The sequence below is a fragment of the Hyla sarda genome, unplaced genomic scaffold (genome assembly GCF_029499605.1).
Source record: "Hyla sarda isolate aHylSar1 unplaced genomic scaffold, aHylSar1.hap1 scaffold_379, whole genome shotgun sequence".
In the NCBI taxonomy this organism is placed as follows: Eukaryota; Metazoa; Chordata; class Amphibia; order Anura; family Hylidae; genus Hyla; species Hyla sarda.
Window position 1 is genome coordinate 148891 of NW_026610398.1, and position 26428 is coordinate 175318.

A 26428-nucleotide genomic window follows, 5' to 3' on the forward strand; every position below is an offset into this window, starting at 1 on the left:
GTGGAAGTGAGTGACATCATAGCACTGTAGTTCTGAGGGTTCTAGATGGATGCAACAATCTCCTGTTGCTTCTATGAAGGCCATAATAGACGACATCACCAAACAGCTCCATAGTCACATACACAGCAAAGGAGAGATGTTGTTTACACCTAGTGATGTCAGTGGTATTGAGTGACATCACAGCACAGTGCTAAGGCTCCTGGGCCTGGACACAGCAGCGGCTGCAATATCTCAACGGAGAATACGTTTATATATATGTGTGTGTGTGCGCGTATATATATATATATATATATATATATATATATATATATATATATATATATCTCCGCCGAAATCACTTTTAAACCCATTTCCACCTTTTTTTCCCTTCTCTTCCTCTTACTTTTTTTTCACGTTTTTTTACGTTTTTCTCCTTTTCGCCTCTTTTCTGGGCGTATTATTCTTCTTTTTCTTCTTTTTTTTCGTCTAATGCATACCCCATCAGTGCAGCAATGCTTATTCAATACCGCCAGCAGATGGAGACACTGGGGGATAATTTTCTAAGGATTTATACTGATTTTTCCTGTCTGAATTTGTCGCACAGAAAGTTGCAGGCCAAATATGTGTGACATTTCTGCGACTTTAGCTTCTAGAGCATTTTTACAACATTATACATAGGTGCTGAATACATAAAAAGCGACTGTTCAGCGACAGACAAGTCGCATCGGCTGAAAGTAGGCCAGAATGTCAGTCCATGTTGGAGCAGGTTTAGATACAGTCTAAAGCATAGATCTCAAAGTCTGTGCACAGAATTTAGCAAGGGCCTCGCACCTTCTGATGCATCAGGTAGGTGCACTATAGCATAGCCTAACCCTCTGTACTTTGGTCTATATTGATGCGGGACATAGACAGCCAGCTGATGACCAATCCATTAGTGCAATGGATGGCTGGAAGCATTTGTCTTTGCCTTTGCAATACCACAGAAGCAATGCATGGTCAATGTACAGCAATGACACACCTGTGTGAACAGCCAGGAGACCCCCCCATGTTATGTTACATAGTTACATAGTTAGTACGGTCGAAAAAAGACATATGTCCATCAAGTTCAACCAGGGAATTAAGGGGTAGGGGTGTGGCGCGATATTGGGGAAGGGATGAGATTTTATATTTCTTCATAAGCATTAATCTTATTTTGTCAATTAGGAACATTCAGCACCCACCCGCTATCAAGGCAGCTGCCTATCATGTCATGCCCTACCTGCACAGGTGTGCTGGCTACTCAAATGATCCAATTAAGGAGGCCATTTAGTCAGCAGCAGCAGAAGTCCTGTGCCTGGACGCTCCAACAGCGGCCAGACACAAGCAGAAGCAGCAGAAGCAGCAGCAGCACCACCTTTTGTTTTTTGGCTGCAGCAGCAGCAGCAGCAGCAGCAAGGCCCACAGGGCTGGCTAGCTGGCTAGCCAGCAAGCAGGTAGCAATGAAAGTAGGAATCTTTCTTTTTAACCCTGTAAGGGGGTGGTGCACTGTACCCGAAGATACTGCCATATCGGGTCAATGCATAGGGCGACGGAAGCAAGCTTCGAAATCGGCCCCCGTTCTCAAAAATCCATTTAATATATGGTCCCCAGATAGGGGACGTATCAGATATTAAACTGATAAGAACAGATACTACACTTGATCTTAGCCAAAAGGCCGAGAAGCGATAACCGTGAAAGGGGCGGGCCCAACAAGGTCCCCTTCATGGGCACTATCACTGCTTGCTGTCAGGGAGGCTGCCAGACAATTTTCCATGCACACTCTGGGCTGGGGGGCAGTCAACCACCAGTACACACAGCAGAACCTAAACCCATACCATTATTGCTAAGCAGCAAGACAGGGGCCCATTGCACTCCCACGGGGCCTTTTTAAATGCAATCCATAACCCGGATTTGCCAGGAACCCTTCTTACTCCTCCTACTTGCATGTGACACTGGGCTTAGGATCTGCATAGGAAACACACACACAAGCACACACCTACCTTTGTTGCCTGCAGATGCCTCCTTGGCTGTCCCCAAACGGTATCAAACCAACACCCACGGGAAGCTGTAAGCATAGAGGACATGCCTGCACCCCATTGGACTTACCTGTGTGGGTTAAATCCGGGTTATTTGACAACCTATGGCGGTGATGGTTCTGCTCAGGCAGAGCAGTGCTGATGCTCCTCATAAAGCTGTCGCTGCTGTGAAGGTTCTAGGTGACATCACAATCCCTATGGTTACATACACAACAAAGCTGGGTTGTTGTTGTTTACACTCTGCAAGGCCTGTGGAAGTGAGTGACATCATAGCACTGTAGTTCTGAGGGTTCTAGATGGATGCAACAATCTCCTGTTGCTTCTATGAAGGCCATAATAGACGACATCACCAAACAGCTCCATAGTCACATACACAGCAAAGGAGAGATGTTGTTTACACCTAGTGATGTCAGTGGTATTGAGTGACATCACAGCACAGTGCTAAGGCTCCTGGGCCTGGACACAGCAGCGGCTGCAATATCTCAACGGAGAATACGTTTATATATATGTGTGTGTGTGCGCGTATATATATATATATATATATATATATATATATATATATATATATTTCTCCGCCGAAATCACTTTTAAACCCATTTCCACCTTTTTTTCCCTTCTCTTCCTCTTACTTTTTTTTCACGTTTTTTTACGTTTTTCTCCTTTTCGCCTCTTTTCTGGGCGTATTATTCTTCTTTTTCTTCTTTTTTTTCGTCTAATGCATACCCCATCAGTGCAGCAATGCTTATTCAATACCGCCAGCAGATGGAGACACTGGGGGATAATTTTCTAAGGATTTATACTGATTTTTCCTGTCTGAATTTGTCGCACAGAAAGTTGCAGGCCAAATATGTGTGACATTTCTGCGACTTTAGCTTCTAGAGCATTTTTACAACATTATACATAGGTGCTGAATACATAAAAAGCGACTGTTCAGCGACAGACAAGTCGCATCGGCTGAAAGTAGGCCAGAATGTCAGTCCATGTTGGAGCAGGTTTAGATACAGTCTAAAGCATAGATCTCAAAGTCTGTGCACAGAATTTAGCAAGGGCCTCGCACCTTCTGATGCATCAGGTAGGTGCACTATAGCATAGCCTAACCCTCTGTACTTTGGTCTATATTGATGCGGGACATAGACAGCCAGCTGATGACCAATCCATTAGTGCAATGGATGGCTGGAAGCATTTGTCTTTGCCTTTGCAATACCACAGAAGCAATGCATGGTCAATGTACAGCAATGACACACCTGTGTGAACAGCCAGGAGACCCCCCCATGTTATGTTACATAGTTACATAGTTAGTACGGTCGAAAAAAGACATATGTCCATCAAGTTCAACCAGGGAATTAAGGGGTAGGGGTGTGGCGCGATATTGGGGAAGGGATGAGATTTTATATTTCTTCATAAGCATTAATCTTATTTTGTCAATTAGGAACATTCAGCACCCACCCGCTATCAAGGCAGCTGCCTATCATGTCATGCCCTACCTGCACAGGTGTGCTGGCTACTCAAATGATCCAATTAAGGAGGCCATTTAGTCAGCAGCAGCAGAAGTCCTGTGCCTGGACGCTCCAACAGCGGCCAGACACAAGCAGAAGCAGCAGAAGCAGCAGCAGCACCACCTTTTGTTTTTTGGCTGCAGCAGCAGCAGCAGCAGCAAGGCCAACAGGGCTGGCTAGCTGGCTAGCCAGCAAGCAGGTAGCAATGAAAGTAGGAATCTTTCTTTTTAACCCTGTAAGGGGGTGGTGCACTGTACCCGAAGATACTGCCATATCGGGTCAATGCATAGGGCGACGGAAGCAAGCTTCGAAATCGGCCCCCGTTCTCAAAAATCCATTTAATATATGGTCCCCAGATAGGGGACGTATCAGATATTAAACTGATAAGAACAGATACTACACTTGATCTTAGCCAAAAGGCCGAGAAGCGATAACCGTGAAAGGGGCGGGCCCAACAAGGTCCCCTTCATGGGCACTATCACTGCTTGCTGTCAGGGAGGCTGCCAGACAATTTTCCATGCACACTCTGGGCTGGGGGGCAGTCAACCACCAGTACACACAGCAGAACCTAAACCCATACCATTATTGCTAAGCAGCAAGACAGGGGCCCATTGCACTCCCACGGGGCCTTTTTAAATGCAATCCATAACCCGGATTTGCCAGGAACCCTTCTTACTCCTCCTACTTGCATGTGACACTGGGCTTAGGATCTGCATAGGAAACACACACACAAGCACACACCTACCTTTGTTGCCTGCAGATGCCTCCTTGGCTGTCCCCAAACGGTATCAAACCAACACCCACGGGAAGCTGTAAGCATAGAGGACATGCCTGCACCCCATTGGACTTACCTGTGTGGGTTAAATCCGGGTTATTTGACAACCTATGGCGGTGATGGTTCTGCTCAGGCAGAGCAGTGCTGATGCTCCTCATAAAGCTGTCGCTGCTGTGAAGGTTCTAGGTGACATCACAATCCCTATGGTTACATACACAACAAAGCTGGGTTGTTGTTGTTTACACTCTGCAAGGCCTGTGGAAGTGAGTGACATCATAGCACTGTAGTTCTGAGGGTTCTAGATGGATGCAACAATCTCCTGTTGCTTCTATGAAGGCCATAATAGACGACATCACCAAACAGCTCCATAGTCACATACACAGCAAAGGAGAGATGTTGTTTACACCTAGTGATGTCAGTGGTATTGAGTGACATCACAGCACAGTGCTAAGGCTCCTGGGCCTGGACACAGCAGCGGCTGCAATATCTCAACGGAGAATACGTTTATATATATGTGTGTGTGTGCGCGTATATATATATATATATATATATATATATATATATATATATATATATATTTCTCCGCCGAAATCACTTTTAAACCCATTTCCACCTTTTTTTCCCTTCTCTTCCTCTTACTTTTTTTTCACGTTTTTTTACGTTTTTCTCCTTTTCGCCTCTTTTCTGGGCGTATTATTCTTCTTTTTCTTCTTTTTTTTCGTCTAATGCATACCCCATCAGTGCAGCAATGCTTATTCAATACCGCCAGCAGATGGAGACACTGGGGGATAATTTTCTAAGGATTGATACTGATTTTTCCTGTCTGAATTTGTCGCACAGAAAGTTGCAGGCCAAATATGTGTGACATTTCTGCGACTTTAGCTTCTAGAGCATTTTTACAACATTATACATAGGTGCTGAATACATAAAAAGCGACTGTTCAGCGACAGACAAGTCGCATCGGCTGAAAGTAGGCCAGAATGTCAGTCCATGTTGGAGCAGGTTTAGATACAGTCTAAAGCATAGATCTCAAAGTCTGTGCACAGAATTTAGCAAGGGCCTCGCACCTTCTGATGCATCAGGTAGGTGCACTATAGCATAGCCTAACCCTCTGTACTTTGGTCTATATTGATGCGGGACATAGACAGCCAGCTGATGACCAATCCATTAGTGCAATGGATGGCTGGAAGCATTTGTCTTTGCCTTTGCAATACCACAGAAGCAATGCATGGTCAATGTACAGCAATGACACACCTGTGTGAACAGCCAGGAGACCCCCCCATGTTATGTTACATAGTTACATAGTTAGTACGGTCGAAAAAAGACATATGTCCATCAAGTTCAACCAGGGAATTAAGGGGTAGGGGTGTGGCGCGATATTGGGGAAGGGATGAGATTTTATATTTCTTCATAAGCATTAATCTTATTTTGTCAATTAGGAACATTCAGCACCCACCCGCTATCAAGGCAGCTGCCTATCATGTCATGCCCTACCTGCACAGGTGTGCTGGCTACTCAAATGATCCAATTAAGGAGGCCATTTAGTCAGCAGCAGCAGAAGTCCTGTGCCTGGACGCTCCAACAGCGGCCAGACACAAGCAGAAGCAGCAGAAGCAGCAGCAGCACCACCTTTTGTTTTTTGGCTGCAGCAGCAGCAGCAGCAGCAGCAAGGCCCACAGGGCTGGCTAGCTGGCTAGCCAGCAAGCAGGTAGCAATGAAAGTAGGAATCTTTCTTTTTAACCCTGTAAGGGGGTGGTGCACTGTACCCGAAGATACTGCCATATCGGGTCAATGCATAGGGCGACGGAAGCAAGCTTCGAAATCGGCCCCCGTTCTCAAAAATCCATTTAATATATGGTCCCCAGATAGGGGACGTATCAGATATTAAACTGATAAGAACAGATACTACACTTGATCTTAGCCAAAAGGCCGAGAAGCGATAACCGTGAAAGGGGCGGGCCCAACAAGGTCCCCTTCATGGGCACTATCACGGCTTGCTGTCAGGGAGGCTGCCAGACAATTTTCCATGCACACTCTGGGCTGGGGGGCAGTCAACCACCAGTACACACAGCAGAACCTAAACCCATACCATTATTGCTAAGCAGCAAGACAGGGGCCCATTGCACTCCCACGGGGCCTTTTTAAATGCAATCCATAACCCGGATTTGCCAGGAACCCTTCTTACTCCTCCTACTTGCATGTGACACTGGGCTTAGGATCTGCATAGGAAACACACACACAAGCACACACCTACCTTTGTTGCCTGCAGATGCCTCCTTGGCTGTCCCCAAACGGTATCAAACCAACACCCACGGGAAGCTGTAAGCATAGAGGACATGCCTGCACCCCATTGGACTTACCTGTGTGGGTTAAATCCGGGTTATTTGACAACCTATGGCGGTGATGGTTCTGCTCAGGCAGAGCAGTGCTGATGCTCCTCATAAAGCTGTCGCTGCTGTGAAGGTTCTAGGTGACATCACAATCCCTATGGTTACATACACAACAAAGCTGGGTTGTTGTTGTTTACACTCTGCAAGGCCTGTGGAAGTGAGTGACATCATAGCACTGTAGTTCTGAGGGTTCTAGATGGATGCAACAATCTCCTGTTGCTTCTATGAAGGCCATAATAGACGACATCACCAAACAGCTCCATAGTCACATACACAGCAAAGGAGAGATGTTGTTTACACCTAGTGATGTCAGTGGTATTGAGTGACATCACAGCACAGTGCTAAGGCTCCTGGGCCTGGACACAGCAGCGGCTGCAATATCTCAACGGAGAATACGTTTATATATATGTGTGTGTGTGCGCGTATATATATATATATATATATATATATATATATATATTTCTCCGCCGAAATCACTTTTAAACCCATTTCCACCTTTTTTTCCCTTCTCTTCCTCTTACTTTTTTTTCACGTTTTTTTACGTTTTTCTCCTTTTCGCCTCTTTTCTGGGCGTATTATTCTTCTTTTTCTTCTTTTTTTTCGTCTAATGCATACCCCATCAGTGCAGCAATGCTTATTCAATACCGCCAGCAGATGGAGACACTGGGGGATAATTTTCTAAGGATTTATACTGATTTTTCCTGTCTGAATTTGTCGCACAGAAAGTTGCAGGCCAAATATGTGTGACATTTCTGCGACTTTAGCTTCTAGAGCATTTTTACAACATTATACATAGGTGCTGAATACATAAAAAGCGACTGTTCAGCGACAGACAAGTCGCATCGGCTGAAAGTAGGCCAGAATGTCAGTCCATGTTGGAGCAGGTTTAGATACAGTCTAAAGCATAGATCTCAAAGTCTGTGCACAGAATTTAGCAAGGGCCTCGCACCTTCTGATGCATCAGGTAGGTGCACTATAGCATAGCCTAACCCTCTGTACTTTGGTCTATATTGATGCGGGACATAGACAGCCAGCTGATGACCAATCCATTAGTGCAATGGATGGCTGGAAGCATTTGTCTTTGCCTTTGCAATACCACAGAAGCAATGCATGGTCAATGTACAGCAATGACACACCTGTGTGAACAGCCAGGAGACCCCCCCATGTTATGTTACATAGTTACATAGTTAGTACGGTCGAAAAAAGACATATGTCCATCAAGTTCAACCAGGGAATTAAGGGGTAGGGGTGTGGCGCGATATTGGGGAAGGGATGAGATTTTATATTTCTTCATAAGCATTAATCTTATTTTGTCAATTAGGAACATTCAGCACCCACCCGCTATCAAGGCAGCTGCCTATCATGTCATGCCCTACCTGCACAGGTGTGCTGGCTACTCAAATGATCCAATTAAGGAGGCCATTTAGTCAGCAGCAGCAGAAGTCCTGTGCCTGGACGCTCCAACAGCGGCCAGACACAAGCAGAAGCAGCAGAAGCAGCAGCAGCACCACCTTTTGTTTTTTGGCTGCAGCAGCAGCAGCAGCAGCAGCAAGGCCCACAGGGCTGGCTAGCTGGCTAGCCAGCAAGCAGGTAGCAATGAAAGTAGGAATCTTTCTTTTTAACCCTGTAAGGGGGTGGTGCACTGTACCCGAAGATACTGCCATATCGGGTCAATGCATAGGGCGACGGAAGCAAGCTTCGAAATCGGCCCCCGTTCTCAAAAATCCATTTAATATATGGTCCCCAGATAGGGGACGTATCAGATATTAAACTGATAAGAACAGATACTACACTTGATCTTAGCCAAAAGGCCGAGAAGCGATAACCGTGAAAGGGGCGGGCCCAACAAGGTCCCCTTCATGGGCACTATCACTGCTTGCTGTCAGGGAGGCTGCCAGACAATTTTCCATGCACACTCTGGGCTGGGGGGCAGTCAACCACCAGTACACACAGCAGAACCTAAACCCATACCATTATTGCTAAGCAGCAAGACAGGGGCCCATTGCACTCCCACGGGGCCTTTTTAAATGCAATCCATAACCCGGATTTGCCAGGAACCCTTCTTACTCCTCCTACTTGCATGTGACACTGGGCTTAGGATCTGCATAGGAAACACACACACAAGCACACACCTACCTTTGTTGCCTGCAGATGCCTCCTTGGCTGTCCCCAAACGGTATCAAACCAACACCCACGGGAAGCTGTAAGCATAGAGGACATGCCTGCACCCCATTGGACTTACCTGTGTGGGTTAAATCCGGGTTATTTGACAACCTATGGCGGTGATGGTTCTGCTCAGGCAGAGCAGTGCTGATGCTCCTCATAAAGCTGTCGCTGCTGTGAAGGTTCTAGGTGACATCACAATCCCTATGGTTACATACACAACAAAGCTGGGTTGTTGTTGTTTACACTCTGCAAGGCCTGTGGAAGTGAGTGACATCATAGCACTGTAGTTCTGAGGGTTCTAGATGGATGCAACAATCTCCTGTTGCTTCTATGAAGGCCATAATAGACGACATCACCAAACAGCTCCATAGTCACATACACAGCAAAGGAGAGATGTTGTTTACACCTAGTGATGTCAGTGGTATTGAGTGACATCACAGCACAGTGCTAAGGCTCCTGGGCCTGGACACAGCAGCGGCTGCAATATCTCAACGGAGAATACGTTTATATATATGTGTGTGTGTGCGCGTATATATATATATATATATATATATATATATATATATATATATATATTTCTCCGCCGAAATCACTTTTAAACCCATTTCCACCTTTTTTTCCCTTCTCTTCCTCTTACTTTTTTTTCACGTTTTTTTACGTTTTTCTCCTTTTCGCCTCTTTTCTGGGCGTATTATTCTTCTTTTTCTTCTTTTTTTTCGTCTAATGCATACCCCATCAGTGCAGCAATGCTTATTCAATACCGCCAGCAGATGGAGACACTGGGGGATAATTTTCTAAGGATTTATACTGATTTTTCCTGTCTGAATTTGTCGCACAGAAAGTTGCAGGCCAAATATGTGTGACATTTCTGCGACTTTAGCTTCTAGAGCATTTTTACAACATTATACATAGGTGCTGAATACATAAAAAGCGACTGTTCAGCGACAGACAAGTCGCATCGGCTGAAAGTAGGCCAGAATGTCAGTCCATGTTGGAGCAGGTTTAGATACAGTCTAAAGCATAGATCTCAAAGTCTGTGCACAGAATTTAGCAAGGGCCTCGCACCTTCTGATGCATCAGGTAGGTGCACTATAGCATAGCCTAACCCTCTGTACTTTGGTCTATATTGATGCGGGACATAGACAGCCAGCTGATGACCAATCCATTAGTGCAATGGATGGCTGGAAGCATTTGTCTTTGCCTTTGCAATACCACAGAAGCAATGCATGGTCAATGTACAGCAATGACACACCTGTGTGAACAGCCAGGAGACCCCCCCATGTTATGTTACATAGTTACATAGTTAGTACGGTCGAAAAAAGACATATGTCCATCAAGTTCAACCAGGGAATTAAGGGGTAGGGGTGTGGCGCGATATTGGGGAAGGGATGAGATTTTATATTTCTTCATAAGCATTAATCTTATTTTGTCAATTAGGAACATTCAGCACCCACCCGCTATCAAGGCAGCTGCCTATCATGTCATGCCCTACCTGCACAGGTGTGCTGGCTACTCAAATGATCCAATTAAGGAGGCCATTTAGTCAGCAGCAGCAGAAGTCCTGTGCCTGGACGCTCCAACAGCGGCCAGACACAAGCAGAAGCAGCAGAAGCAGCAGCAGCACCACCTTTTGTTTTTTGGCTGCAGCAGCAGCAGCAGCAGCAGCAAGGCCCACAGGGCTGGCTAGCTGGCTAGCCAGCAAGCAGGTAGCAATGAAAGTAGGAATCTTTCTTTTTAACCCTGTAAGGGGGTGGTGCACTGTACCCGAAGATACTGCCATATCGGGTCAATGCATAGGGCGACGGAAGCAAGCTTCGAAATCGGCCCCCGTTCTCAAAAATCCATTTAATATATGGTCCCCAGATAGGGGACGTATCAGATATTAAACTGATAAGAACAGATACTACACTTGATCTTAGCCAAAAGGCCGAGAAGCGATAACCGTGAAAGGGGCGGGCCCAACAAGGTCCCCTTCATGGGCACTATCACTGCTTGCTGTCAGGGAGGCTGCCAGACAATTTTCCATGCACACTCTGGGCTGGGGGGCAGTCAACCACCAGTACACACAGCAGAACCTAAACCCATACCATTATTGCTAAGCAGCAAGACAGGGGCCCATTGCACTCCCACGGGGCCTTTTTAAATGCAATCCATAACCCGGATTTGCCAGGAACCCTTCTTACTCCTCCTACTTGCATGTGACACTGGGCTTAGGATCTGCATAGGAAACACACACACAAGCACACACCTACCTTTGTTGCCTGCAGATGCCTCCTTGGCTGTCCCCAAACGGTATCAAACCAACACCCACGGGAAGCTGTAAGCATAGAGGACATGCCTGCACCCCATTGGACTTACCTGTGTGGGTTAAATCCGGGTTATTTGACAACCTATGGCGGTGATGGTTCTGCTCAGGCAGAGCAGTGCTGATGCTCCTCATAAAGCTGTCGCTGCTGTGAAGGTTCTAGGTGACATCACAATCCCTATGGTTACATACACAACAAAGCTGGGTTGTTGTTGTTTACACTCTGCAAGGCCTGTGGAAGTGAGTGACATCATAGCACTGTAGTTCTGAGGGTTCTAGATGGATGCAACAATCTCCTGTTGCTTCTATGAAGGCCATAATAGACGACATCACCAAACAGCTCCATAGTCACATACACAGCAAAGGAGAGATGTTGTTTACACCTAGTGATGTCAGTGGTATTGAGTGACATCACAGCACAGTGCTAAGGCTCCTGGGCCTGGACACAGCAGCGGCTGCAATATCTCAACGGAGAATACGTTTATATATATGTGTGTGTGTGCGCGTATATATATATATATATATATATATATATATATATATATATATTTCTCCGCCGAAATCACTTTTAAACCCATTTCCACCTTTTTTTCCCTTCTCTTCCTCTTACTTTTTTTTCACGTTTTTTTACGTTTTTCTCCTTTTCGCCTCTTTTCTGGGCGTATTATTCTTCTTTTTCTTCTTTTTTTTCGTCTAATGCATACCCCATCAGTGCAGCAATGCTTATTCAATACCGCCAGCAGATGGAGACACTGGGGGATAATTTTCTAAGGATTTATACTGATTTTTCCTGTCTGAATTTGTCGCACAGAAAGTTGCAGGCCAAATATGTGTGACATTTCTGCGACTTTAGCTTCTAGAGCATTTTTACAACATTATACATAGGTGCTGAATACATAAAAAGCGACTGTTCAGCGACAGACAAGTCGCATCGGCTGAAAGTAGGCCAGAATGTCAGTCCATGTTGGAGCAGGTTTAGATACAGTCTAAAGCATAGATCTCAAAGTCTGTGCACAGAATTTAGCAAGGGCCTCGCACCTTCTGATGCATCAGGTAGGTGCACTATAGCATAGCCTAACCCTCTGTACTTTGGTCTATATTGATGCGGGACATAGACAGCCAGCTGATGACCAATCCATTAGTGCAATGGATGGCTGGAAGCATTTGTCTTTGCCTTTGCAATACCACAGAAGCAATGCATGGTCAATGTACAGCAATGACACACCTGTGTGAACAGCCAGGAGACCCCCCCATGTTATGTTACATAGTTACATAGTTAGTACGGTCGAAAAAAGACATATGTCCATCAAGTTCAACCAGGGAATTAAGGGGTAGGGGTGTGGCGCGATATTGGGGAAGGGATGAGATTTTATATTTCTTCATAAGCATTAATCTTATTTTGTCAATTAGGAACATTCAGCACCCACCCGCTATCAAGGCAGCTGCCTATCATGTCATGCCCTACCTGCACAGGTGTGCTGGCTACTCAAATGATCCAATTAAGGAGGCCATTTAGTCAGCAGCAGCAGAAGTCCTGTGCCTGGACGCTCCAACAGCGGCCAGACACAAGCAGAAGCAGCAGAAGCAGCAGCAGCACCACCTTTTGTTTTTTGGCTGCAGCAGCAGCAGCAGCAGCAGCAAGGCCCACAGGGCTGGCTAGCTGGCTAGCCAGCAAGCAGGTAGCAATGAAAGTAGGAATCTTTCTTTTTAACCCTGTAAGGGGGTGGTGCACTGTACCCGAAGATACTGCCATATCGGGTCAATGCATAGGGCGACGGAAGCAAGCTTCGAAATCGGCCCCCGTTCTCAAAAATCCATTTAATATATGGTCCCCAGATAGGGGACGTATCAGATATTAAACTGATAAGAACAGATACTACACTTGATCTTAGCCAAAAGGCCGAGAAGCGATAACCGTGAAAGGGGCGGGCCCAACAAGGTCCCCTTCATGGGCACTATCACTGCTTGCTGTCAGGGAGGCTGCCAGACAATTTTCCATGCACACTCTGGGCTGGGGGGCAGTCAACCACCAGTACACACAGCAGAACCTAAACCCATACCATTATTGCTAAGCAGCAAGACAGGGGCCCATTGCACTCCCACGGGGCCTTTTTAAATGCAATCCATAACCCGGATTTGCCAGGAACCCTTCTTACTCCTCCTACTTGCATGTGACACTGGGCTTAGGATCTGCATAGGAAACACACACACAAGCACACACCTACCTTTGTTGCCTGCAGATGCCTCCTTGGCTGTCCCCAAACGGTATCAAACCAACACCCACGGGAAGCTGTAAGCATAGAGGACATGCCTGCACCCCATTGGACTTACCTGTGTGGGTTAAATCCGGGTTATTTGACAACCTATGGCGGTGATGGTTCTGCTCAGGCAGAGCAGTGCTCATGCTCCTCATAAAGCTGTCGCTGCTGTGAAGGTTCTAGGTGACATCACAATCCCTATGGTTACATACACAACAAAGCTGGGTTGTTGTTGTTTACACTCTGCAAGGCCTGTGGAAGTGAGTGACATCATAGCACTGTAGTTCTGAGGGTTCTAGATGGATGCAACAATCTCCTGTTGCTTCTATGAAGGCCATAATAGACGACATCACCAAACAGCTCCATAGTCACATACACAGCAAAGGAGAGATGTTGTTTACACCTAGTGATGTCAGTGGTATTGAGTGACATCACAGCACAGTGCTAAGGCTCCTGGGCCTGGACACAGCAGCGGCTGCAATATCTCAACGGAGAATACGTTTATATATATGTGTGTGTGTGCGCGTATATATATATATATATATATATATATATATATATATATATATATATATATTTCTCCGCCGAAATCACTTTTAAACCCATTTCCACCTTTTTTTCCCTTCTCTTCCTCTTACTTTTTTTTCACGTTTTTTTACGTTTTTCTCCTTTTCGCCTCTTTTCTGGGCGTATTATTCTTCTTTTTCTTCTTTTTTTTCGTCTAATGCATACCCCATCAGTGCAGCAATGCTTATTCAATACCGCCAGCAGATGGAGACACTGGGGGATAATTTTCTAAGGATTTATACTGATTTTTCCTGTCTGAATTTGTCGCACAGAAAGTTGCAGGCCAAATATGTGTGACATTTCTGCGACTTTAGCTTCTAGAGCATTTTTACAACATTATACATAGGTGCTGAATACATAAAAAGCGACTGTTCAGCGACAGACAAGTCGCATCGGCTGAAAGTAGGCCAGAATGTCAGTCCATGTTGGAGCAGGTTTAGATACAGTCTAAAGCATAGATCTCAAAGTCTGTGCACAGAATTTAGCAAGGGCCTCGCACCTTCTGATGCATCAGGTAGGTGCACTATAGCATAGCCTAACCCTCTGTACTTTGGTCTATATTGATGCGGGACATAGACAGCCAGCTGATGACCAATCCATTAGTGCAATGGATGGCTGGAAGCATTTGTCTTTGCCTTTGCAATACCACAGAAGCAATGCATGGTCAATGTACAGCAATGACACACCTGTGTGAACAGCCAGGAGACCCCCCCATGTTATGTTACATAGTTACATAGTTAGTACGGTCGAAAAAAGACATATGTCCATCAAGTTCAACCAGGGAATTAAGGGGTAGGGGTGTGGCGCGATATTGGGGAAGGGATGAGATTTTATATTTCTTCATAAGCATTAATCTTATTTTGTCAATTAGGAACATTCAGCACCCACCCGCTATCAAGGCAGCTGCCTATCATGTCATGCCCTACCTGCACAGGTGTGCTGGCTACTCAAATGATCCAATTAAGGAGGCCATTTAGTCAGCAGCAGCAGAAGTCCTGTGCCTGGACGCTCCAACAGCGGCCAGACACAAGCAGAAGCAGCAGAAGCAGCAGCAGCACCACCTTTTGTTTTTTGGCTGCAGCAGCAGCAGCAGCAGCAGCAAGGCCCACAGGGCTGGCTAGCTGGCTAGCCAGCAAGCAGGTAGCAATGAAAGTAGGAATCTTTCTTTTTAACCCTGTAAGGGGGTGGTGCACTGTACCCGAAGATACTGCCATATCGGGTCAATGCATAGGGCGACGGAAGCAAGCTTCGAAATCGGCCCCCGTTCTCAAAAATCCATTTAATATATGGTCCCCAGATAGGGGACGTATCAGATATTAAACTGATAAGAACAGATACTACACTTGATCTTAGCCAAAAGGCCGAGAAGCGATAACCGTGAAAGGGGCGGGCCCAACAAGGTCCCCTTCATGGGCACTATCACTGCTTGCTGTCAGGGAGGCTGCCAGACAATTTTCCATGCACACTCTGGGCTGGGGGGCAGTCAACCACCAGTACACACAGCAGAACCTAAACCCATACCATTATTGCTAAGCAGCAAGACAGGGGCCCATTGCACTCCCACGGGGCCTTTTTAAATGCAATCCATAACCCGGATTTGCCAGGAACCCTTCTTACTCCTCCTACTTGCATGTGACACTGGGCTTAGGATCTGCATAGGAAACACACACACAAGCACACACCTACCTTTGTTGCCTGCAGATGCCTCCTTGGCTGTCCCCAAACGGTATCAAACCAACACCCACGGGAAGCTGTAAGCATAGAGGACATGCCTGCACCCCATTGGACTTACCTGTGTGGGTTAAATCCGGGTTATTTGACAACCTATGGCGGTGATGGTTCTGCTCAGGCAGAGCAGTGCTGATGCTCCTCATAAAGCTGTCGCTGCTGTGAAGGTTCTAGGTGACATCACAATCCCTATGGTTACATACACAACAAAGCTGGGTTGTTGTTGTTTACACTCTGCAAGGCCTGTGGAAGTGAGTGACATCATAGCACTGTAGTTCTGAGGGTTCTAGATGGATGCAACAATCTCCTGTTGCTTCTATGAAGGCCATAATAGACGACATCACCAAACAGCTCCATAGTCACATACACAGCAAAGGAGAGATGTTGTTTACACCTAGTGATGTCAGTGGTATTGAGTGACATCACAGCACAGTGCTAAGGCTCCTGGGCCTGGACACAGCAGCGGCTGCAATATCTCAACGGAGAATACGTTTATATATATGTGTGTGTGTGCGCGTATATATATATATATATATATATATATATATATATATATATATATATATATATATTTCTCCGCCGAAATCACTTTTAAACCCATTTCCACCTTTTTTTCCCTTCTCTTCCTCTTACTTTTTTTTCACGTTTTTTTACGTTTTTCTCCTTTTCGCCTCTTTTCTGGGCGTATTATTCTTCTTTTTCTTCTTTTTTTTCGTCTAATGCATACCCCATCAGTGCAGCAATGCTTATTCAATACCGCCAGCAGATGGAGACACTGGGGGATAATTTTCTAAGGATTTATACTGATTTTTCCTGTCTGAATTTGTCGCACAGAAAGTTGCAGGCCAAATATGTGTGACATTTCTGCGACTTTAGCTTCTAGAGCATTTTTACAACATTATACATAGGTGCTGAATACATAAAAAGCGACTGTTCAGCGACAGACAAGTCGCATCGGCTGAAAGTAGGCCAGAATGTCAGTCCATGTTGGAGCAGGTTTAGATACAGTCTAAAGCATAGATCTCAAAGTCTGTGCACAGAATTTAGCAAGGGCCTCGCACCTTCTGATGCATCAGGTAGGTGCACTATAGCATAGCCTAACCCTCTGTACTTTGGTCTATATTGATGCGGGACATAGACAGCCAGCTGATGACCAATCCATTAGTGCAATGGATGGCTGGAAGCATTTGTCTTTGCCTTTGCAATACCACAGAAGCAATGCATGGTCAATGTACAGCAATGACACACCTGTGTGAACAGCCAGGAGACCCCCCCATGTTATGTTACATAGTTACATAGTTAGTACGGTCGAAAAAAGACATATGTCCATCAAGTTCAACCAGGGAATTAAGGGGTAGGGGTGTGGCGCGATATTGGGGAAGGGATGAGATTTTATATTTCTTCATAAGCATTAATCTTATTTTGTCAATTAGGAACATTCAGCACCCACCCGCTATCAAGGCAGCTGCCTATCATGTCATGCCCTACCTGCACAGGTGTGCTGGCTACTCAAATGATCCAATTAAGGAGGCCATTTAGTCAGCAGCAGCAGAAGTCCTGTGCCTGGACGCTCCAACAGCGGCCAGACACAAGCAGAAGCAGCAGAAGCAGCAGCAGCAACACCTTTTGTTTTTTGGCTGCAGCAGCAGCAGCAGCAGCAAGGCCCACAGGGCTGGCTAGCTGGCTAGCCAGCAAGCAGGTAGCAATGAAAGTAGGAATCTTTCTTTTTAACCCTGTAAGGGGGTGGTGCACTGTACCCGAAGATACTGCCATATCGGGTCAATGCATAGGGCGACGGAAGCAAGCTTCGAAATCGGCCCCCGTTCTCAAAAATCCATTTAATATATGGTCCCCAGATAGGGGACGTATCAGATATTAAACTGATAAGAACAGATACTACACTTGATCTTAGCCAAAAGGCCGAGAAGCGATAACCGTGAAAGGGGCGGGCCCAACAAGGTCCCCTTCATGGGCACTATCACTGCTTGCTGTCAGGGAGGCTGCCAGACAATTTTCCATGCACACTCTGGGCTGGGGGGCAGTCAACCACCAGTACACACAGCAGAACCTAAACCCATACCATTATTGCTAAGCAGCAAGACAGGGGCCCATTGCACTCCCACGGGGCCTTTTTAAATGCAATCCATAACCCGGATTTGCCAGGAACCCTTCTTACTCCTCCTACTTGCATGTGACACTGGGCTTAGGATCTGCATAGGAAACACACACACAAGCACACACCTACCTTTGTTGCCTGCAGATGCCTCCTTGGCTGTCCCCAAACGGTATCAAACCAACACCCACGGGAAGCTGTAAGCATAGAGGACATGCCTGCACCCCATTGGACTTACCTGTGTGGGTTAAATCCGGGTTATTTGACAACCTATGGCGGTGATGGTTCTGCTCAGGCAGAGCAGTGCTGATGCTCCTCATAAAGCTGTCGCTGCTGTGAAGGTTCTAGGTGACATCACAATCCCTATGGTTACATACACAACAAAGCTGGGTTGTTGTTGTTTACACTCTGCAAGGCCTGTGGAAGTGAGTGACATCATAGCACTGTAGTTCTGAGGGTTCTAGATGGATGCAACAATCTCCTGTTGCTTCTATGAAGGCCATAATAGACGACATCACCAAACAGCTCCATAGTCACATACACAGCAAAGGAGAGATGTTGTTTACACCTAGTGATGTCAGTGGTATTGAGTGACATCACAGCACAGTGCTAAGGCTCCTGGGCCTGGACACAGCAGCGGCTGCAATATCTCAACGGAGAATACGTTTATATATATGTGTGTGTGTGCGCGTATATATATATATATATATATATATATATATATATATATATATATATATTTCTCCGCCGAAATCACTTTTAAACCCATTTCCACCTTTTTTTCCCTTCTCTTCCTCTTACTTTTTTTTCACGTTTTTTTACGTTTTTCTCCTTTTCGCCTCTTTTCTGGGCGTATTATTCTTCTTTTTCTTCTTTTTTTTCGTCTAATGCATACCCCATCAGTGCAGCAATGCTTATTCAATACCGCCAGCAGATGGAGACACTGGGGGATAATTTTCTAAGGATTTATACTGATTTTTCCTGTCTGAATTTGTCGCACAGAAAGTTGCAGGCCAAATATGTGTGACATTTCTGCGACTTTAGCTTCTAGAGCATTTTTACAACATTATACATAGGTGCTGAATACATAAAAAGCGACTGTTCAGCGACAGACAAGTCGCATCGGCTGAAAGTAGGCCAGAATGTCAGTCCATGTTGGAGCAGGTTTAGATACAGTCTAAAGCATAGATCTCAAAGTCTGTGCACAGAATTTAGCAAGGGCCTCGCACCTTCTGATGCATCAGGTAGGTGCACTATAGCATAGCCTAACCCTCTGTACTTTGGTCTATATTGATGCGGGACATAGACAGCCAGCTGATGACCAATCCATTAGTGCAATGGATGGCTGGAAGCATTTGTCTTTGCCTTTGCAATACCACAGAAGCAATGCATGGTCAATGTACAGCAATGACACACCTGTGTGAACAGCCAGGAGACCCCCCCATGTTATGTTACATAGTTACATAGTTAGTACGGTCGAAAAAAGACATATGTCCATCAAGTTCAACCAGGGAATTAAGGGGTAGGGGTGTGGCGCGATATTGGGGAAGGGATGAGATTTTATATTTCTTCATAAGCATTAATCTTATTTTGTCAATTAGGAACATTCAGCACCCACCCGCTATCAAGGCAGCTGCCTATCATGTCATGCCCTACCTGCACAGGTGTGCTGGCTACTCAAATGATCCAATTAAGGAGGCCATTTAGTCAGCAGCAGCAGAAGTCCTGTGCCTGGACGCTCCAACAGCGGCCAGACACAAGCAGAAGCAGCAGAAGCAGCAGCAGCACCACCTTTTGTTTTTTGGCTGCAGCAGCAGCAGCAGCAGCAGCAAGGCCCACAGGGCTGGCTAGCTGGCTAGCCAGCAAGCAGGTAGCAATGAAAGTAGGAATCTTTCTTTTTAACCCTGTAAGGGGGTGGTGCACTGTACCCGAAGATACTGCCATATCGGGTCAATGCATAGGGCGACGGAAGCAAGCTTCGAAATCGGCCCCCGTTCTCAAAAATCCATTTAATATATGGTCCCCAGATAGGGGACGTATCAGATATTAAACTGATAAGAACAGATACTACACTTGATCTTAGCCAAAAGGCCGAGAAGCGATAACCGTGAAAGGGGCGGGCCCAACAAGGTCCCCTTCATGGGCACTATCACTGCTTGCTGTCAGGGAGGCTGCCAGACAATTTTCCATGCACACTCTGGGCTGGGGGGCAGTCAACCACCAGTACACACAGCAGAACCTAAACCCATACCATTATTGCTAAGCAGCAAGACAGGGGCCCATTGCACTCCCACGGGGCCTTTTTAAATGCAATCCATAACCCGGATTTGCCAGGAACCCTTCTTACTCCTCCTACTTGCATGTGACACTGGGCTTAGGATCTGCATAGGAAACACACACACAAGCACACACCTACCTTTGTTGCCTGCAGATGCCTCCTTGGCTGTCCCCAAACGGTATCAAACCAACACCCACGGGAAGCTGTAAGCATAGAGGACATGCCTGCACCCCATTGGACTTACCTGTGTGGGTTAAATCCGGGTTATTTGACAACCTATGGCGGTGATGGTTCTGCTCAGGCAGAGCAGTGCTGATGCTCCTCATAAAGCTGTCGCTGCTGTGAAGGTTCTAGGTGACATCACAATCCCTATGGTTACATACACAACAAAGCTGGGTTGTTGTTGTTTACACTCTGCAAGGCCTGTGGAAGTGAGTGACATCATAGCACTGTAGTTCTGAGGGTTCTAGATGGATGCAACAATCTCCTGTTGCTTCTATGAAGGCCATAATAGACGACATCACCAAACAGCTCCATAGTCACATACACAGCAAAGGAGAGATGTTGTTTACACCTAGTGATGTCAGTGGTATTGAGTGACATCACAGCACAGTGCTAAGGCTCCTGGGCCTGGACACAGCAGCGGCTGCAATATCTCAACGGAGAATACGTTTAGATATATGTGTGTGTGTGCGCGTATATATATATATATATATATATATATATATATATATATATATATTTCTCCGCCGAAATCACTTTTAAACCCATTTCCACCTTTTTTTCCCTTCTCTTCCTCTTACTTTTTTTTCACGTTTTTTTACGTTTTTCTCCTTTTCGCCTCTTTTCTGGGCGTATTATTCTTCTTTTTCTTCTTTTTTTTCGTCTAATGCATACCCCATCAGTGCAGCAATGCTTATTCAATACCGCCAGCAGATGGAGACACTGGGGGATAATTTTCTAAGGATTTATACTGATTTTTCCTGTCTGAATTTGTCGCACAGAAAGTTGCAGGCCAAATATGTGTGACATTTCTGCGACTTTAGCTTCTAGAGCATTTTTACAACATTATACATAGGTGCTGAATACATAAAAAGCGACTGTTCAGCGACAGACAAGTCGCATCGGCTGAAAGTAGGCCAGAATGTCAGTCCATGTTGGAGCAGGTTTAGATACAGTCTAAAGCATAGATCTCAAAGTCTGTGCACAGAATTTAGCAAGGGCCTCGCACCTTCTGATGCATCAGGTAGGTGCACTATAGCATAGCCTAACCCTCTGTACTTTGGTCTATATTGATGCGGGGACATAGACAGCCAGCTGATGACCAATCCATTAGTGCAATGGATGGCTGGAAGCATTTGTCTTTGCCTTTGCAATACCACAGAAGCAATGCATGGTCAATGTACAGCAATGACACACCTGTGTGAACAGCCAGGAGACCCCCCCCATGTTATGTTACATAGTTACATAGTTAGTACGGTCGAAAAAAGACATATGTCCATCAAGTTCAACCAGGGAATTAAGGGTAGGGGTGTGGCGCGATATTGGGGAAGGGATGAGATTTTATATTTCTTCATAAGCATTAATCTTATTTTGTCAATTAGGAACATTCAGCACCCACCCGCTATCAAGGCAGCTGCCTATCATGTCATGCCCTACCTGCACAGGTGTGCTGGCTACTCAAATGATCCAATTAAGGAGGCCATTTAGTCAGCAGCAGCAGAAGTCCTGTGCCTGGACGCTCAACAGCGGCCAGACACAAGCAGAAGCAGCAGAAGCAGCAGCAGCACCACCTTTTGTTTTTTGGCTGCAGCAGCAGCAGCAGCAGCAGCAAGGCCCACAGGGCTGGCTAGCTGGCTAGCCAGCAAGCAGGTAGCAATGAAAGTAGGAATCTTTCTTTTTAACCCTGTAAGGGGGTGGTGCACTGTACCCGAAGATACTGCCATATCGGGTCAATGCATAGGGCGACGGAAGCAAGCTTCGAAATCGGCCCCCGTTCTCAAAAATCCATTTAATATATGGTCCCCAGATAGGGGACGTATCAGATATTAAACTGATAAGAACAGATACTACACTTGATCTTAGCCAAAAGGCCGAGAAGCGATAACCGTTGAAAGGGGCGGGCCCAACAAGGTCCCCTTCATGGGCACTATCACTGCTTGCTGTCAGGGAGGCTGCCAGACAATTTTCCATGCACACTCTGGGCTGGGGGGCAGTCAACCACCAGTACACACAGCAGAACCTAAACCCATACCATTATTGCTAAGCAGCAAGACAGGGGCCCATTGCACTCCCACGGGGCCTTTTTAAATGCAATCCATAACCCGGATTTGCCAGGAACCCTTCTTACTCCTCCTACTTGCATGTGACACTGGGCTTAGGATCTGCATAGGAAACACACACACAAGCACACACCTACCTTTGTTGCCTGCAGATGCCTCCTTGGCTGTCCCCAAACGGTATCAAACCAACACCCACGGGAAGCTGTAAGCATAGAGGACATGCCTGCCACCCCATTTGGACTTACCTGTGTGGGTTAAATCCGGGTTATTTGACAACCTATGGCGGTGATGGTTCTGCTCAGGCAGAGCAGTGCTGATGCTCCTCATAAAGCTGTCGCTGCTGTGAAGGTTCTAGGTGACATCACAATCCCTATGGTTACATACACAACAAAGCTGGGTTGTTGTTGTTTACACTCTGCAAGGCCTGTGGAAGTGAGTGACATCATAGCACTGTAGTTCTGAGGGTTCTAGATGGATGCAACAATCTCCTGTTGCTTCTATGAAGGCCATAATAGACGACATCACCAAACAGCTCCATAGTCACATACACAGCAAAGGAGAGATGTTGTTTACACCTAGTGATGTCAGTGGTATTGAGTGACATCACAGCACAGTGCTAAGGCTCCTGGGCCTGGACACAGCAGCGGCTGCAATATCTCAACGGAGAATACGTTTGATATATATGTGTGTGTGTGCGCGTATATATATATATATATATATATATATATAATTATTATATATATATATATATATATTTCTCCGCCGAAATCACTTTTAAACCCATTTCCACCTTTTTTTCCCTTCTCTTCCTCTTACTTTTTTTTCACGTTTTTTTACGTTTTTCTCCTTTTCGCCTCTTTTCTGGGCGTATTATTCTTCTTTTTCTTCTTTTTTTTCGTCTAATGCATACCCCATCAGTGCAGCAATGCTTATTCAATACCGCCAGCAGATGGAGACACTGGGGGATAATTTTCTAAGGATTTATACTGATTTTTCCTGTCTGAATTTGTCGCACAGAAAGTTGCAGGCCAAATATGTGTGACATTTCTGCGACTTTAGCTTCTAGAGCATTTTTACAACATTATACATAGGTGCTGAATACATAAAAAGCGACTGTTCAGCGACAGACAAGTCGCATCGGCTGAAAGTAGGCCAGAATGTCAGTCCATGTTGGAGCAGGTTTAGATACAGTCTAAAGCATAGATCTCAAAGTCTGTGCACAGAATTTAGCAAGGGCCTCGCACCTTCTGATGCATCAGGTAGGTGCACTATAGCATAGCCTAACCCTCTGTACTTTGGTCTATATTGATGCGGGACATAGACAGCCAGCTGATGACCAATCCATTAGTGCAATGGATGGCTGGAAGCATTTGTCTTTGCCTTTGCAATACCACAGAAGCAATGCATGGTCAATGTACAGCAATGACACACCTGTGTGAACAGCCAGGAGACCCCCCCATGTTATGTTACATAGTTACATAGTTAGTACGGTCGAAAAAAGACATATGTCCATCAAGTTCAACCAGGGAATTAAGGGGTAGGGGTGTGGCGCGATATTGGGGAAGGGATGAGATTTTATATTTCTTCATAAGCATTAATCTTATTTTGTCAATTAGGAACATTCAGCACCCACCCGCTATCAAGGCAGCTGCCTATCATGTCATGCCCTACCTGCACAGGTGTGCTGGCTACTCAAATGATCCAATTAAGGAGGCCATTTAGTCAGCAGCAGCAGAAGTCCTGTGCCTGGACGCTCCAACAGCGGCCAGACACAAGCAGAAGCAGCAGAAGCAGCAGCAGCACCACCTTTTGTTTTTTGGCTGCAGCAGCAGCAGCAGCAGCAGCAAGGCCCACAGGGCTGGCTAGCTGGCTAGCCAGCAAGCAGGTAGCAATGAAAGTAGGAATCTTTCTTTTTAACCCTGTAAGGGGGTGGTGCACTGTACCCGAAGATACTGCCATATCGGGTCAATGCATAGGGCGACGGAAGCAAGCTTCGAAATCGGCCCCCGTTCTCAAAAATCCATTTAATATATGGTCCCCAGATAGGGGACGTATCAGATATTAAACTGATAAGAACAGATACTACACTTGATCTTAGCCAAAAGGCCGAGAAGCGATAACCGTGAAAGGGGCGGGCCCAACAAGGTCCCCTTCATGGGCACTATCACTGCTTGCTGTCAGGGAGGCTGCCAGACAATTTTCCATGCACACTCTGGGCTGGGGGGCAGTCAACCACCAGTACACACAGCAGAACCTAAACCCATACCATTATTGCTAAGCAGCAAGACAGGGGCCCATTGCACTCCCACGGGGCCTTTTTAAATGCAATCCATAACCCGGATTTGCCAGGAACCCTTCTTACTCCTCCTACTTGCATGTGACACTGGGCTTAGGATCTGCATAGGAAACACACACACAAGCACACACCTACCTTTGTTGCCTGCAGATGCCTCCTTGGCTGTCCCCAAACGGTATCAAACCAACACCCACGGGAAGCTGTAAGCATAGAGGACATGCCTGCACCCCATTGGACTTACCTGTGTGGGTTAAATCCGGGTTATTTGACAACCTATGGCGGTGATGGTTCTGCTCAGGCAGAGCAGTGCTGATGCTCCTCATAAAGCTGTCGCTGCTGTGAAGGTTCTAGGTGACATCACAATCCCTATGGTTACATACACAACAAAGCTGGGTGTTGTTGTTTACACTCTGCAAGGCCTGTGGAAGTGAGTGACATCATAGCACTGTAGTTCTGAGGGTTCTAGATGGATGCAACAATCTCCTGTTGCTTCTATGAAGGCCATAATAGACGACATCACCAAACAGCTCCATAGTCACATACACAGCAAAGGAGAGATGTTGTTTACACCTAGTGATGTCAGTGGTATTGAGTGACATCACAGCACAGTGCTAAGGCTCCTGGGCCTGGACACAGCAGCGGCTGCAATATCTCAACGGAGAATACGTTTATATATATGTGTGTGTGTGCGCGTATATATATATATATATATATATATATATATATATATATATTTCTCCGCCGAAATCACTTTTAAACCCATTTCCACCTTTTTTTCCCTTCTCTTCCTCTTACTTTTTTTTCACGTTTTTTTACGTTTTTCTCCTTTTCGCCTCTTTTCTGGGCGTATTATTCTTCTTTTTCTTCTTTTTTTTCGTCTAATGCATACCCCATCAGTGCAGCAATGCTTATTCAATACCGCCAGCAGATGGAGACACTGGGGGATAATTTTCTAAGGATTTATACTGATTTTTCCTGTCTGAATTTGTCGCACAGAAAGTTGCAGGCCAAATATGTGTGACATTTCTGCGACTTTAGCTTCTAGAGCATTTTTACAACATTATACATAGGTGCTGAATACATAAAAAGCGACTGTTCAGCGACAGACAAGTCGCATCGGCTGAAAGTAGGCCAGAATGTCAGTCCATGTTGGAGCAGGTTTAGATACAGTCTAAAGCATAGATCTCAAAGTCTGTGCACAGAATTTAGCAAGGGCCTCGCACCTTCTGATGCATCAGGTAGGTGCACTATAGCATAGCCTAACCCTCTGTACTTTGGTCTATATTGATGCGGGACATAGACAGCCAGCTGATGACCAATCCATTAGTGCAATGGATGGCTGGAAGCATTTGTCTTTTGCCTTTGCAATACCACAGAAGCAATGCATGGTCAATGTACAGCAATGACACACCCTGTGTGAACAGCCAGGAGACCCCCCCATGTTATGTTACATAGTTACATAGTTAGTACGGTCGAAAAAAAAGACATATGTCCATCAAGTTCAACCAGGGAATTAAGGGGTAGGGGTGTGGCGCGATATTGGGGGAAGGGATGAGATTTTATATTTCTTCATAAGCATTAATCTTATTTTGTCAATTAGGAACATTCAGCACCCACCCGCTATCAAGGCAGCTGCCTATCATGTCATGCCCTACCTGCACAGGTGTGCTGGCTACTCAAATGATCCAATTAAGGAGGCCATTTAGTCAGCAGCAGCAGAAGTCCTGTGCCTGGACGCTCC

The 26428-nt window shown here is 45.8% G+C and overlaps 11 non-coding genes across 11 annotated transcripts; all 11 read right to left on the reverse strand.

The window, feature by feature from the left end:
• Positions 1-1493: 1493 nt before the first annotated feature.
• LOC130332572 (U2 spliceosomal RNA) lies at positions 1494-1684 on the reverse strand. The gene has a single exon (XR_008875242.1). It is a non-coding gene; the product is annotated as a U2 spliceosomal RNA (small nuclear RNA).
• Positions 1685-3770: 2086 nt separating this feature from the next.
• Positions 3771-3961, reverse strand: LOC130332573 (U2 spliceosomal RNA). The gene has a single exon (XR_008875243.1). It is a non-coding gene; the product is annotated as a U2 spliceosomal RNA (small nuclear RNA).
• A 2093-nt stretch (positions 3962-6054) lies between these two features.
• Positions 6055-6245, reverse strand: LOC130332575 (U2 spliceosomal RNA). Its single transcript, XR_008875245.1, has one exon. It is a non-coding gene; the product is annotated as a U2 spliceosomal RNA (small nuclear RNA).
• A 2081-nt stretch (positions 6246-8326) lies between these two features.
• LOC130332576 (U2 spliceosomal RNA) lies at positions 8327-8517 on the reverse strand. The gene has a single exon (XR_008875246.1). It is a non-coding gene; the product is annotated as a U2 spliceosomal RNA (small nuclear RNA).
• Positions 8518-10608: 2091 nt separating this feature from the next.
• On the reverse strand, positions 10609-10799 carry LOC130332577 (U2 spliceosomal RNA). Its single transcript, XR_008875247.1, has one exon. It is a non-coding gene; the product is annotated as a U2 spliceosomal RNA (small nuclear RNA).
• A 2087-nt stretch (positions 10800-12886) lies between these two features.
• Positions 12887-13077, reverse strand: LOC130332578 (U2 spliceosomal RNA). The gene has a single exon (XR_008875248.1). It is a non-coding gene; the product is annotated as a U2 spliceosomal RNA (small nuclear RNA).
• Positions 13078-15172: 2095 nt separating this feature from the next.
• Positions 15173-15363, reverse strand: LOC130332579 (U2 spliceosomal RNA). Its single transcript, XR_008875249.1, has one exon. It is a non-coding gene; the product is annotated as a U2 spliceosomal RNA (small nuclear RNA).
• A 2096-nt stretch (positions 15364-17459) lies between these two features.
• LOC130332456 (U2 spliceosomal RNA) lies at positions 17460-17650 on the reverse strand. The gene has a single exon (XR_008875145.1). It is a non-coding gene; the product is annotated as a U2 spliceosomal RNA (small nuclear RNA).
• A 2093-nt stretch (positions 17651-19743) lies between these two features.
• On the reverse strand, positions 19744-19934 carry LOC130332457 (U2 spliceosomal RNA). The gene has a single exon (XR_008875146.1). It is a non-coding gene; the product is annotated as a U2 spliceosomal RNA (small nuclear RNA).
• A 2089-nt stretch (positions 19935-22023) lies between these two features.
• Positions 22024-22214, reverse strand: LOC130332459 (U2 spliceosomal RNA). The gene has a single exon (XR_008875147.1). It is a non-coding gene; the product is annotated as a U2 spliceosomal RNA (small nuclear RNA).
• A 2104-nt stretch (positions 22215-24318) lies between these two features.
• Positions 24319-24509, reverse strand: LOC130332460 (U2 spliceosomal RNA). The gene has a single exon (XR_008875148.1). It is a non-coding gene; the product is annotated as a U2 spliceosomal RNA (small nuclear RNA).
• Positions 24510-26428: the final 1919 nt, after the last annotated feature.